Source organism: Chinchilla lanigera, unplaced genomic scaffold, assembly GCF_000276665.1.
Source record: "Chinchilla lanigera isolate Chin_1 unplaced genomic scaffold, ChiLan1.0 scaffold00005, whole genome shotgun sequence".
NCBI lineage: Eukaryota > Metazoa > Chordata > Mammalia > Rodentia > Chinchillidae > Chinchilla > Chinchilla lanigera.
Window position 1 is genome coordinate 7,459,507 of NW_004955406.1, and position 11,341 is coordinate 7,470,847.

General features: G+C 40.7%; 1 pseudogene; it reads left to right on the top strand.

The window, feature by feature from the left end:
• Positions 1–787: 787 nt before the first annotated feature.
• Positions 788–1,335, top strand: LOC102005336 (annotated as a pseudogene).
• The last annotated feature ends 10,006 nt before the right edge of the window (positions 1,336–11,341 follow it).

Consider the following 11,341-nt stretch of genomic DNA (forward strand, 5'->3'; position numbering starts at 1 on the left):
TGGTATAATAACAACCTCCAGTATTAAGAAAAGATTAAAGAAAAACCCATGGTAACAGTAAAGAATAGGGGAAGTCAGGGATTAGGTCAAGAAATTCTGTTGAGAAAACCTACAGTATTTTTAGTCCTTATTGTAGCAAGTTTTTTTTTTTTTTTACATGTTGGGATTGAACCTATAACTTTATACACACTAGGCAAGTGCTCTACCACTAAACTACATCCCCAGCCCTGCTGGGTGTGTTTAAGCCCTGTGCCTCATTTCTTTTGCTTATAAAATATGAATAATTGTATCCGTCTTATTCAAATAGAGCCATAAAATGAATTAATGTGTTTAAAGTACTTAGAACAGTGCCTGACACATAATGCATTCTGTCTTGGTCATTATTATAAAAATAAAAACCAACTTTTTTGTTCAGTGGTAATGTAATTCTTAGAGTAAGTCTGAAAAGAATCATAAAACTAAGGCTACAATCTTATAAATGTGTTCAGGCTTTTGAAAAAAGGGGAATGTGGTTCATTTTGATCACAATTTTGTAGACTTAAAGTGGTTACTATTGACCTCCTGAAAGGTTCTCATTTGAAATAAAATGGATACCGAAAGCCATCTCTATAGACAATTTCTCCTTTTATTTCGATGTAGTAAATGTTTTGAAGTCCTGTTATTATGATGTCAATATTTGACCATCTTTAACCTATTAAAAAAGTGGAAGGTGAGCTTTCGGCTTTCGGCTAGGAGGAGGCTAAGGTGCAACCTTCTTCGGTTGTGCGGAATCTGGGTTCACCCAACACCAGCCGCCTCCACCATGCCGCCCAAGTTTGACTCCAGTGAGATCAAAGTCATGTACCTGAGGTGCACCGCTGGTGACATCGGCGCCATGTCTACCCTGGCCTCCAAATCGGTCCCTTGAGTCTGTCTCCAAAAAAAGTGGGTGATGACATCACCAAGGAAACTGGTGACCGGAAGGGTCTAAGGATTACAGCGACACTGACCATTCAGAACGGACAGGCTCAGATCTAGGTGGTGCCTTCTGCCTCTGCCTTGATCATGAAAACCCTCACAGAGCCCCCAAGAGACAGAAAGAAGCAGAAAAACATTCAACACAGAGGAAATATTAATTTTGATGAGATTGTTAACATTGTCCAACAGATGTTGTGCCTATCTTTAGCCAGAGAACTTTCTGGAACCATTAAAGAAATCCTGGGGACCACCCAGTCTGTGGGCTGCACCGTGGACAGCTGGCACCCTCATGACATTATAGATGACATCAACAACGGTGTTGTGGAGTGCCCAGCTAGTTAAGAAACATACAATACTTCAATAAAAAGATTATCTGACCCCCAAAAAAGTGGAAGGTGCAATCTTTCATTGTAATATTAGTGGAACAATGTTCACTGGAAACTAAAACAACTTTTAAACTTTTGGTCTGCTGAGATTGAATGCTTCTGGAGAATTCAGACACAAGATGATTGGGAGAAGTTCTGGGAAATACCCTGTGTGTTTGCCTTTCAGCCTTGGATGGTGGGAAATCAGCCCCCTAGATGTAGCCATGTTTCCTGGAGTTTCAGACAAAATAGAATTTTTTCCATCATTCTTTCCTTTGTAAGCTTGAGAATGTCAAACCACCTAGACAGTACAGGAATAGACTCTATGAATGGTCACAACAGACTTCTCCAAGTTTGGCAAATATTTACTGAGCGTCTCCTAAAAGTGAACACTCTGAATATAAACATCAGCATCATAAATACTATAACTAGCATCAGCGTTTGGATTTGGAGTAGGTACCATTCCCTGAGAACTATACGGTGGTCCCCCAGGCTAAGTGCTTCTACACACGGCCTCTTTGAAATGCCTGGCAAGTGGTATCTCTGCCTCTGAGGAGCCAAGAGGGAAGCAGAGAAACACCCAAGATGCTCTGTGATGGGCTGCTTCCCAGTGGCCCCTCCAGCACATGCTGCACTGCTAGCTCCCTCCACCACACCTTGGAACTGATGCCCAGCTGCTTCCGGAGACTGCTTTGCCTACACTCAGTGCTTCTTCTGAAGACAGAAATCAGCTCTCAAGGTAGAGTGAGGGCCAGTGCTTTATTGTGAGTGGGGACCATAACAAAACACCAGGATTCAATGACCTCCCCCCCCCCCGTGTCATAAAGAATGCACGATAAATCCAGATCTCCCTCTCCCAGCTAGATCTCCATTTAGGCCAGGAGACATATCCTGAAAAAGATAGGATGGTAAATGAGAAATAAATAGGCTTTGCATTTTAGCTGTAGCAGCAGGGTGAGGGTAGTAATCATGGTAACTATTGCTTATGACAATCCTGGGTTAAGGGCTGTACATACACCCAGGCTTCATCTCCACACAATGCTCTGGTATGGGCCCTACAGTATCCTTCATTTTTCCTGCTGGAGAAAACGAGGTGCAGGCCTGTTGTGCCACAGCTGCATAGAGTGTTTGAATCCATGTCTAAATCTTACAGTGTCCCCAAAGCACTGGGCCCCTCTACCCTAGGGATGAATTGATCTTCTGTTTCTCTCTGTTCCCAGCCTTCTCATTTTGCTTGGCTCTTCAGATTCCCATTGTTCTGATTGCAGCCCATCTTTGGTATCCATTGGCAATCTCAGCAAGGATGCTGCCCAGCCCGAGATGCCCAAGAGTAAGATGAGGCTTTGTCTAGAAATGGGACAGGTGTTTATGTGGAAGACCTAACAAAATACTAGATGGATCCTTGACTTGGAAACCTTCCTATTCTCCAAGGAGAAGGTGGCAGAGCTCTGAGGGGTCCCTTCCATCAGTTCTACAGTAGCAAGCTACTAATAGGTACCAGCTGTGGTCAAGTCTCCCTGTTTACAAATGTGGACACTGAAGCAGAGTGAATGCTGAGGGGCTCAGCCAGGGTCACACACAACACAGCAGGGATTAAAACCCAAACTTTGAATTTCTAGCCTATTATGTAGTCTGTCAACCTACCCACATGGCTGCAGGAATGGATGGGTATATCTTCAGGTTGGCTGTGAATATATTTCATTTGCTTTTGGTTGGGCATGCTGAGCCCATAATGAGGATGGTTTCAACTGTGCGTGACCTCTGTGCCTCATAGGGAACCCTCACGTGAAGCGGACAGGCTCTGGAAGCTGACTTGAGGATGAAGGATCTCCTCTTTCTTTGCTTACCTTGCAGAGCATCTCCTGAGCCACCAGTTTCCTCAGGAAAGTGAGTGCCAGCAGGTTGGATTCAAGCTCCACACACTCATCTCACAGACAGGCCTGTTTCCTGAAATTCTGCGCTGTACAAATGGGAACCGTGCCCATTTACTTGAGGCCAGTGCTTTGACATTTCAAAACCCAACTCCTCTTCAGTATGACTAAACCAAGATATATATATGTGAAAGTGAACCGAGTGCCATATCTTTGGAAAACCCACACTTCTGAGAAAATGGCAAATAGGCCTCCTTTCTCCTTTAACAGAGAATACAGACAGTCAGGGAACATCACGAATTCTGAGTTTTGTTTGCTTTCCCAAGAGGTAAGTGGGGGTGGCCACAGGCTTGAGTTCACATCTTAGCCCAAGTCAGTATTTCTTCTATGTAGAGAACACATAGAACTTTCCAGAACATTTACATTGGCAGGTGCTTCCCAGGAATGAGGCTTGCTGGTCTTTCAGAAATGGCTTCCTCATGGATGCTGAAGTTCAGCTGAGTAGGAAGAGCACCCAACAAGTGCTCTTCTCTGAGAGTACAAAGAAGTTCAGGGACCCCTCATCTGCCTGGTCCATTGGTTGACTTTCTTACTTCCTGTTATTGAGAGGAAGCTCTAAAACCGGATGCAGCCATTGATTTCGGATTCCAACTTACTCTTTTCTTTTTCTTCTGGTAGCAGGAATTGAACTCACAACCTTGTGCTCGCCAGGCAGGCACTGTGCTGCTGAGCTAAATCCCCAGCCCCCACACTTTACTTTTAATATTTGTATTAATATCTGAATATGGTTTTATGAAATTCATTATTGGCTTAAACTTACTCAATTCAAAAACACCCAAAGCTCTTCTTTCCTGTCTTACATGAAGTAATAGGACCGTTTGAATAAACTCTAATGAGATCAGTTAGTTTCAGAAGGCCAAAGATTATTGGCAGAGCAGATGCCTCAATAGATTCTTGTCTCATGGGCCATAAAATTGTCAGAAGCACAAAAATACTAAAGCACAATATTAACATGATCATAAATAAACATTCACAGATGATTATGATAAAAAAACAGAATGCTTTAGAGTAACTTTTGTGGTTATAAAAAGAGCATCATAAAAATCATAAATCTGGCAATACACTTGAGAGGCCATACGCACTCTTAAGGTTCAGAGTCAGAGTCCCTAGCGATAGAAACATGTCTACATTTTGTATTTTAAGAACATTATTATAAATCAAAGTATCATAAACACAATAAATTTGAGAAACTACCTTTCATGTAAGGCTTACAATCAGAATTCCACTTGATAAAAATTACTTTGTCTATATTCTGCATTTTCAAGTTGAACATCTAAAATAGCTATTATACTGAATGTATGTGGCAAACATTTAGAAAACATTAGAGATAAGTTACTCACAGAAGTTACATTACAACACCATTCCAAATGTTTCAAATGGTATTATTTTTAATCATTTGGTTAACATTATTTTTATTTTAATTCTTTTGAGAGCTGTACGTATGTTTTAAGGGTTGCCTACAATCTCAGGACTAAAGGCTCTCCTCTGATCTACTTCTCCTACTTAGAGCTTTTTAAATTGATGCATCTGTCTGCCTTCTAGAAGATCTATACTTTTATACTTAAGGTGCAGTAAGATCAAAGAGAATGCTGAGTAGCCAATTTTGAGACATTTGCATACTTAAAATAATTTCACATATAACCCTCCTGCATTTGAAATAAAATCAAATACACACACTATACTGTAATTATTCCTAGTTTACAAATGAGAAAACTGAAGCATTAGGGGGTTGATGTCTGAGATTACTCAACACAGGTATAACACCAAAACTAATGCTCTTCACTGCTCTCAGACGCTGATCCATAGGTGCTTGAAAAAAACCAGAGCACCATTAAAAGGAACTTATTGCATTTGTCTCTACCAGTGTGTTACCGTAATCAATTAATTGACTCAGTCAATCATTCCTCTTGTAGTTCATGCCTTCATCTATTCATTCATTCAGCACAGAGCTTATGAGCACCATTTAGCTGCTGGATTGTTCTGGGTGCTGGGGATGTATCAGTGAAGAAGGAGACCTGTTCTCTGTTCTCATAGAGTGGAGAGACACATATTATCCAAGTAATTACATGAGCAGTTACTGACGTACACATTTGGATGTGCGATTCTAGAAAGAAGTCCAGGGAGCTCTGAGCATGTGTGAGTGAGAAGTAGTCAAGTCCCTCCTAAGGAAGGGATCCTGAAGCTCTGGAAAAGGACCTTCTAGCAGAGTGGGAATACAGCCTGGCTCTTGACTGTTCATAATGAGATGACAGCTTTGTCCTCCTACCCAACCCTAATACAGCTGCCACTCAGAAATGTCTGTTCTCACTTCATGCAACAACATGGCATATCTACCTACAGATATTTGTGTGAGATTTCAGACAAAACTCAACTGTTTTTGAAGCTTGTTTAATTAAGATACTGGGTTTCTTTTCTATCCATCTATCTTCATGGGTCCCCTTTACTTGCATATAACTTTTCACTTCCCAGTGTCATCTCTTAGCAGGATTTTTGTTACCACTTCCCTGCCTTCAGGCTTGACAGAATGCCCTCTGTAGAACTTAGGTTTCACCAAAAAGTTTCCATTTTTATTTTGCTAGCTCCTTCTCATCATGCTGGTGAGATCCCCTTTACCATGGCATCTTCGCATATTTCCTTGTTGCCTTTCATGTAGCATACCCATGCCATTCCCATTGTTTTGGAGGATGTACAGAGTCAGGCAAGGGCTTGGGAAACATTCAGAATCCAATAAAATGATAGCCACATACCTCAAGGGTGGGAGAAAGACAAGTCCAGCAAGGTGGTAGAGGACATTAGTTATGTCTTGATAGAGATTGCAAATTTCAGAAGGTGGACAGAAAATGGAGATTTCATAGAGTAGACAGTTGAAGCATTTGAAAAAGAAAGTGGGTACATTATCAATATGTTTCAGTAAATGCAGTTTACAGTCATCTTAGAGAGTGGGTACAGGTACATAAGACAGCTTGTTTCTTTATTTAATTGCCTTCCCCTAAGTATATGCTTTTTATAAATGCAATTTCAACTATTTAAGGGAATTTTAAAAGGAAGCGAAAATTTTCTTTAAAATGGCTATAAAATTTAAGAGATATATAACTAGGATAATAGGATTTGTAAGTTGAACATAAAAGCGTAATAAAATTCAGCTGTTTACTTTGTGAATTTTTATTTATTTATTTATTTTTGGTTTTCTTTTCCGGTACTAGGAATCAAACTCATGATCTTGTGCTTGCCAGGCAGGCACTGTGCCGCTGAGCTAAATTCCCAGCCCCTACATTGTGAATTTTTAATTCTGATAAATCAAGTTTTAACATTAAGCTCCTGAAGTCTCTGTTAAAAACAAAAACAAAAGCAAAAGATGCCACAAAAATTCACCTTGAGAATTTCAGTTATTAGTGATTTATCAGTCTTCTCCCTCATGCTGTGAGTACCTCGGAGTGGTCAAGGGTTGAGTCTCACCAAAATGATAATCTTTTGATTAATATGGCTTTTTCATCAGCTATTTCACCTCTCTCATCAACTGATTGACCTCTTGGTTTATTCTCCATTTATATAGAGCAGGATTGCATATTAAGTTAATATCTTTGTCTTTTGTTTTATTCAGGCAGACTGTAAAACACAAATGGTTGAGAAGCTAGCTTATTTTAAAAAACTGGCTCAGAACTTGTGGGAAATATTTACAACTCAATGAACTATCAGTACCATTCTTAACCCTTGAGTCAGTCTTGTAGAAATAGTGGATGTTCTGAAGTTTGTAGTAGACATAAAGACCAGGGATATTATTTTTATCTACTCTATAAGTTTAGCCTGGTATGCTGAAATGGGGGAAAAAAATTAAATTCATTTTCATCCTCTGCAATGAAATGGCATAGCAAGCCTGTGGTTTATCCAAATTATATACAATTTTACATTATTAATGAATTTTGTTGTGCAAGTCAACATAACTGAGAGGCAAAAACTTTAACTGAGGCAAGATTGCATTTAAAGACCAGAATCAGGAGACTAGGGAAGTAGCCCAGTGGTACAGTGTTTGCCTAGCATGCACTAGGTTCTGGGGTCCATCGTAGCACAGCAAAATAAATAAAATAAAATAAAGATCAGTGTCAGATCACATCAGGCTGAAAAGGTCAGTAGGCAGGTGAGGAGGCCACTGCGCTCCATAGGAAATAGTGGGGCTTCTACCAACTCATTGATCAGGGGGAGCAAACTCTGAGGAGTTTATTGAGCAGGAGTGATGCTTTTCCATTGTTCAGCCTGCTTGCTTCTCCAGGATTCCATGCGGTCAGTCAAACTATCACATTTCTGAGGTTTCCGGTTCATCGGTCTTCTGCAGTCTCAGAACAAGTGTGCCTAACTAACCAGCCCACGAGGACATCAGACTCTTGATTTTTTTTTTTTTTTTTGGTTTTTCTCTGGTACCTGGAACTGAACTTATGACCTTGCACTTGCCAGGCAGGCGCTTTGCCACTGAGCTAAATCCCCAGCCCCCAGACTCGTGATTTTGAGCCAGGTGATGCTAAACAGTGGGGCAGAAGGTTAACCATGAGTGTTGGACAGGGGACACAACTGGTGGTGGATAGCAGGGAGCGACTTGAGCCACCTCTATTAACCCAAGGGCACCCGGCCCATGCTGGGCTTTGTGGGCAGGATGTGTGCAGGGGGCCCAGGCAGCTGCTCGGTGCCAGCACAAGTGGGACAGCTGCAGTGAATGGGCCAAAGAGCCCCTTCAAAGGCTCACTGTGCCCAGCTTTAACCACACAGCTTGCTGTGGACAGCTGAGAAACAGCAGCAGCAGAGGCAGCCGTAGTGCAGAGGGCTGGCCCGAGGGAGGGACCATTCCCCATTGTGCAACGAGAGCCACCAGGCAGAAGTGCACAGAGCTGGGCCTGGCAGCTGCACCTCCAGCCAAAAGGTGTCTTCGCATGTGAATTGTTTGGACAAGGGCTTCTGGTCACACGGCTTTCTCAGCTCAGTCAGAGCAAGGGACAGCTTTAAAATCCCATCGGGTTGCATCCGAAATCAATGTACAGGCAGTGTCATCACCTTCCTCTCCTGCCTTACAAGATATCCAAATCCATGCTGGCCTGCTTCACTGTCAGTGACCATTAACGAGACCCCAGCTGTGATGGTGCCGACCTAAGCATAGACAGCCTGGTTCCAGACTCACTCTGGCGTTCCCACTGTGTTACTCTGCTCAACTACCATTCTTTTTTCCTGTGGTGCTTGCTGGAGACTGAACTTACGCAAGTGCACTACCACCTTTTAAATTTTATTTTGAAGCAAGGTCTCACTAAGTTGTCCAGGTTGATCTGGAGCTTGGGATCCTCTTGCCTCACCCTCCGGGAAGAAGGTGGGAATTCAGGTGGGCACTACTGCTCCTAGCTTTGTTCCCCAAAGCCAGTCTCCAGCAGGGGTGGCCATGTCTGTGTTTAACGTCCTTCTAGCTTGTGGGATGTGATGAAAGTCTGCAGAAGTAAGCACATAGGTTATCCACCATGGAAAACACACTTGGAATTTTATTAGTTCTCTCTAAGTGAGTGGAGTAGTACTTATTCTACTATTCTATTCTCTGCCATTGCCATGGCATTTAGTGATGCTCAGCACTGTACCTCCTGAGCCTGAGCTGAGTGGTCCCAGGGTGGGGAGCTCACTGTTATTTTGAAGCCTGTTGGACAGTCTCTCTTCCTGGGTCCCATCTCCATGGGTGCCAATAACTGTATAGTTTGGGTCATATTTTTCAGATTGAAGAATAGTTTTTCCACGTTATTCCAGATTAGTTTGACTAAGCTGATGAACTCGTGCAGCTCCATAGCCATGAGCGCCCTGGCTCATCCCCAAGGAACTTGCAGAGGAAATTGTGTTGGCTCCCATAGATACATAATTTGATCACTAAGAGTAAGTGTTTAGGATAAGTGGATAGATTAGTGACATTAAACAAATTTTAAAAAGCCTTAGATGTTTACAAGGAAAAAAAATTTCCAACTTTTCCCCAAGGAACTGAGAAATAATATACGGGCAGGATGCATTTGGTGCTCCATGTGGGATTCCTGATGTTACTCCAAAACAATTTTCCTTACTGCTTTGTCCTTGTCATTCTCACTGCTAAGCTTTTTCTCACCAAAAACTCTGCTTTTTTTCTTTTACTGCCTTTATTTCCCCAGTCATACTAAGCATAACTGGAAAGTGTCAGGGTCATCTTGTTTTCCTCCCAAGTCTGCACCCCATTCACTCCCCACTCCCCAGAGCTCTGATGTTGTTCGGGAGCAGGAGCTGGATAGTCATTGTTAGAATTCAGAAACACGCTCATCAGCTGAGGAATAGATAAAAAAGATGTGGTGTTTTTATACAATGGAGTATTATTCAGCTATAAAAAACATAAACTCGATGCTTCTATAGGTAAATGGATACAACTAGAGACCATACTCATAAGTGAAATAAATCAGACTCACATGTATAAACATCATATTGTCTCCCTAATGTAAGAACCTGAAAGAGGAAATAAAATCCAAAATGTACAATAGATATTATGAGAGGGAAAGAAATTGCTCCAAGGAGGGAACAACTAGGATGAGGGAAAGGAGAAAAAGAAGGAAAGAAGGGGAAAAATATATATGTATATAGATGGATGGCTGGAATAATTCTACTGCTGATGTCTAATGGTTTGTTGAAAGGAACAGCTAATGCTTAAATTTGTTTGACCAATTTTGCATGCTTCTATCTGGTAATCTGAACAACTAATTTGAAGATAGCAATATGCAATATAACAACCATTGTTGAATTCGTACCATCTTGTCTAGTGAAGCTCTGTATCATTTCTAATTTTTTTTATATTATTTCTTATTCTCTTTAATGGTTTGATCAAACTTGCATTCTTACATCTGATAATCTGAGCGACTTCTTTGAAATAACAATATGTAATATAACAACCACTGTTAATCCCTATCATTCTATTTTGAAACCTTGTATCATTTTTATTGTTTTTGCTTTGTTTTGTTTTTGTCTATGTTGTTGTTATTTTGTTATTTTTTATTATTCTCTTTAAAGAAAAAACAAGAATTCAGAAACTACATTTCTGGTTTTTGTAACTTTTAAACACAAAAGCAGCACTAAGTAGTATTCTTCTTGCTGTTTTCTTTTTTGAAAAATTAGACTAGACTTTATATAACATGGGAACCATCTTAAGCGTATAGTTAAATGATACTAAATACATTCACAATAATTAGTAACCATTAATCTTTCATCATTCTAAATAGAAACTTTTTTGGTTTTTGAGATGCCTGGATTCAACCTACAGCCTCTCCCATTGTAGACAAGTGCTTTGCCACCAAACTACAATCCAAATAAAGCTCCATAATCATTAAAGACAACCCCCTCCTCCCACCTCTTGATAATCACTATTCTCTCTGTCTCTGAATTTTTCTCTTCAAGGTATCTCATATGAGTAGAGTTACACAATATTCCTTCAGTGACTGGCTTATGTCTCTTATTATAGTGTTTTCAAGGTTCACCCATGTTGTAGCATGGGACAGAATTTCCTTCCTTTTATGGCTCAGTAATATTCCATTATGTGCATATTCTAATTTCACTTACCCATTTGTCTATTGATGGACAGGTTGTTCCCATCTTTTGCCTGTTGAGAATGTGCTGTCATACCTGGTTGCTATCGGAGGGTAAACGGCTCAGATCTAACTGACAGCGAAGATATCTGTATAGGACACTGAGGATTTTCTGATAAACTTTTAACTTAACTGAACGTATTCAGAATCCTTGTATGTATGAAAATACCTATTAACTCAATTTGTACTGTGTCTAACTTCAAAAGGTAGTTAAAAAAAAACAAAAAACACAAAACCCCAGAGAACACCAGAGAATTTATATCAAGACCTATAGTTAAAATCTCACATATTTTAAATGTACTCAATGTTGTAACAAGTGATATCCAGACCTTTGACACAGGCCCACAAGGTTTTATGTGACAGCAGGTAGGAAGGAACCACTGTCCTTGTGCAAGTACTCAATTGTTTACATGAATCACCATGTTCCAGGCTGGGCCCTCAATTTTGTACTCTGTGATAGATGTAATAATGTATC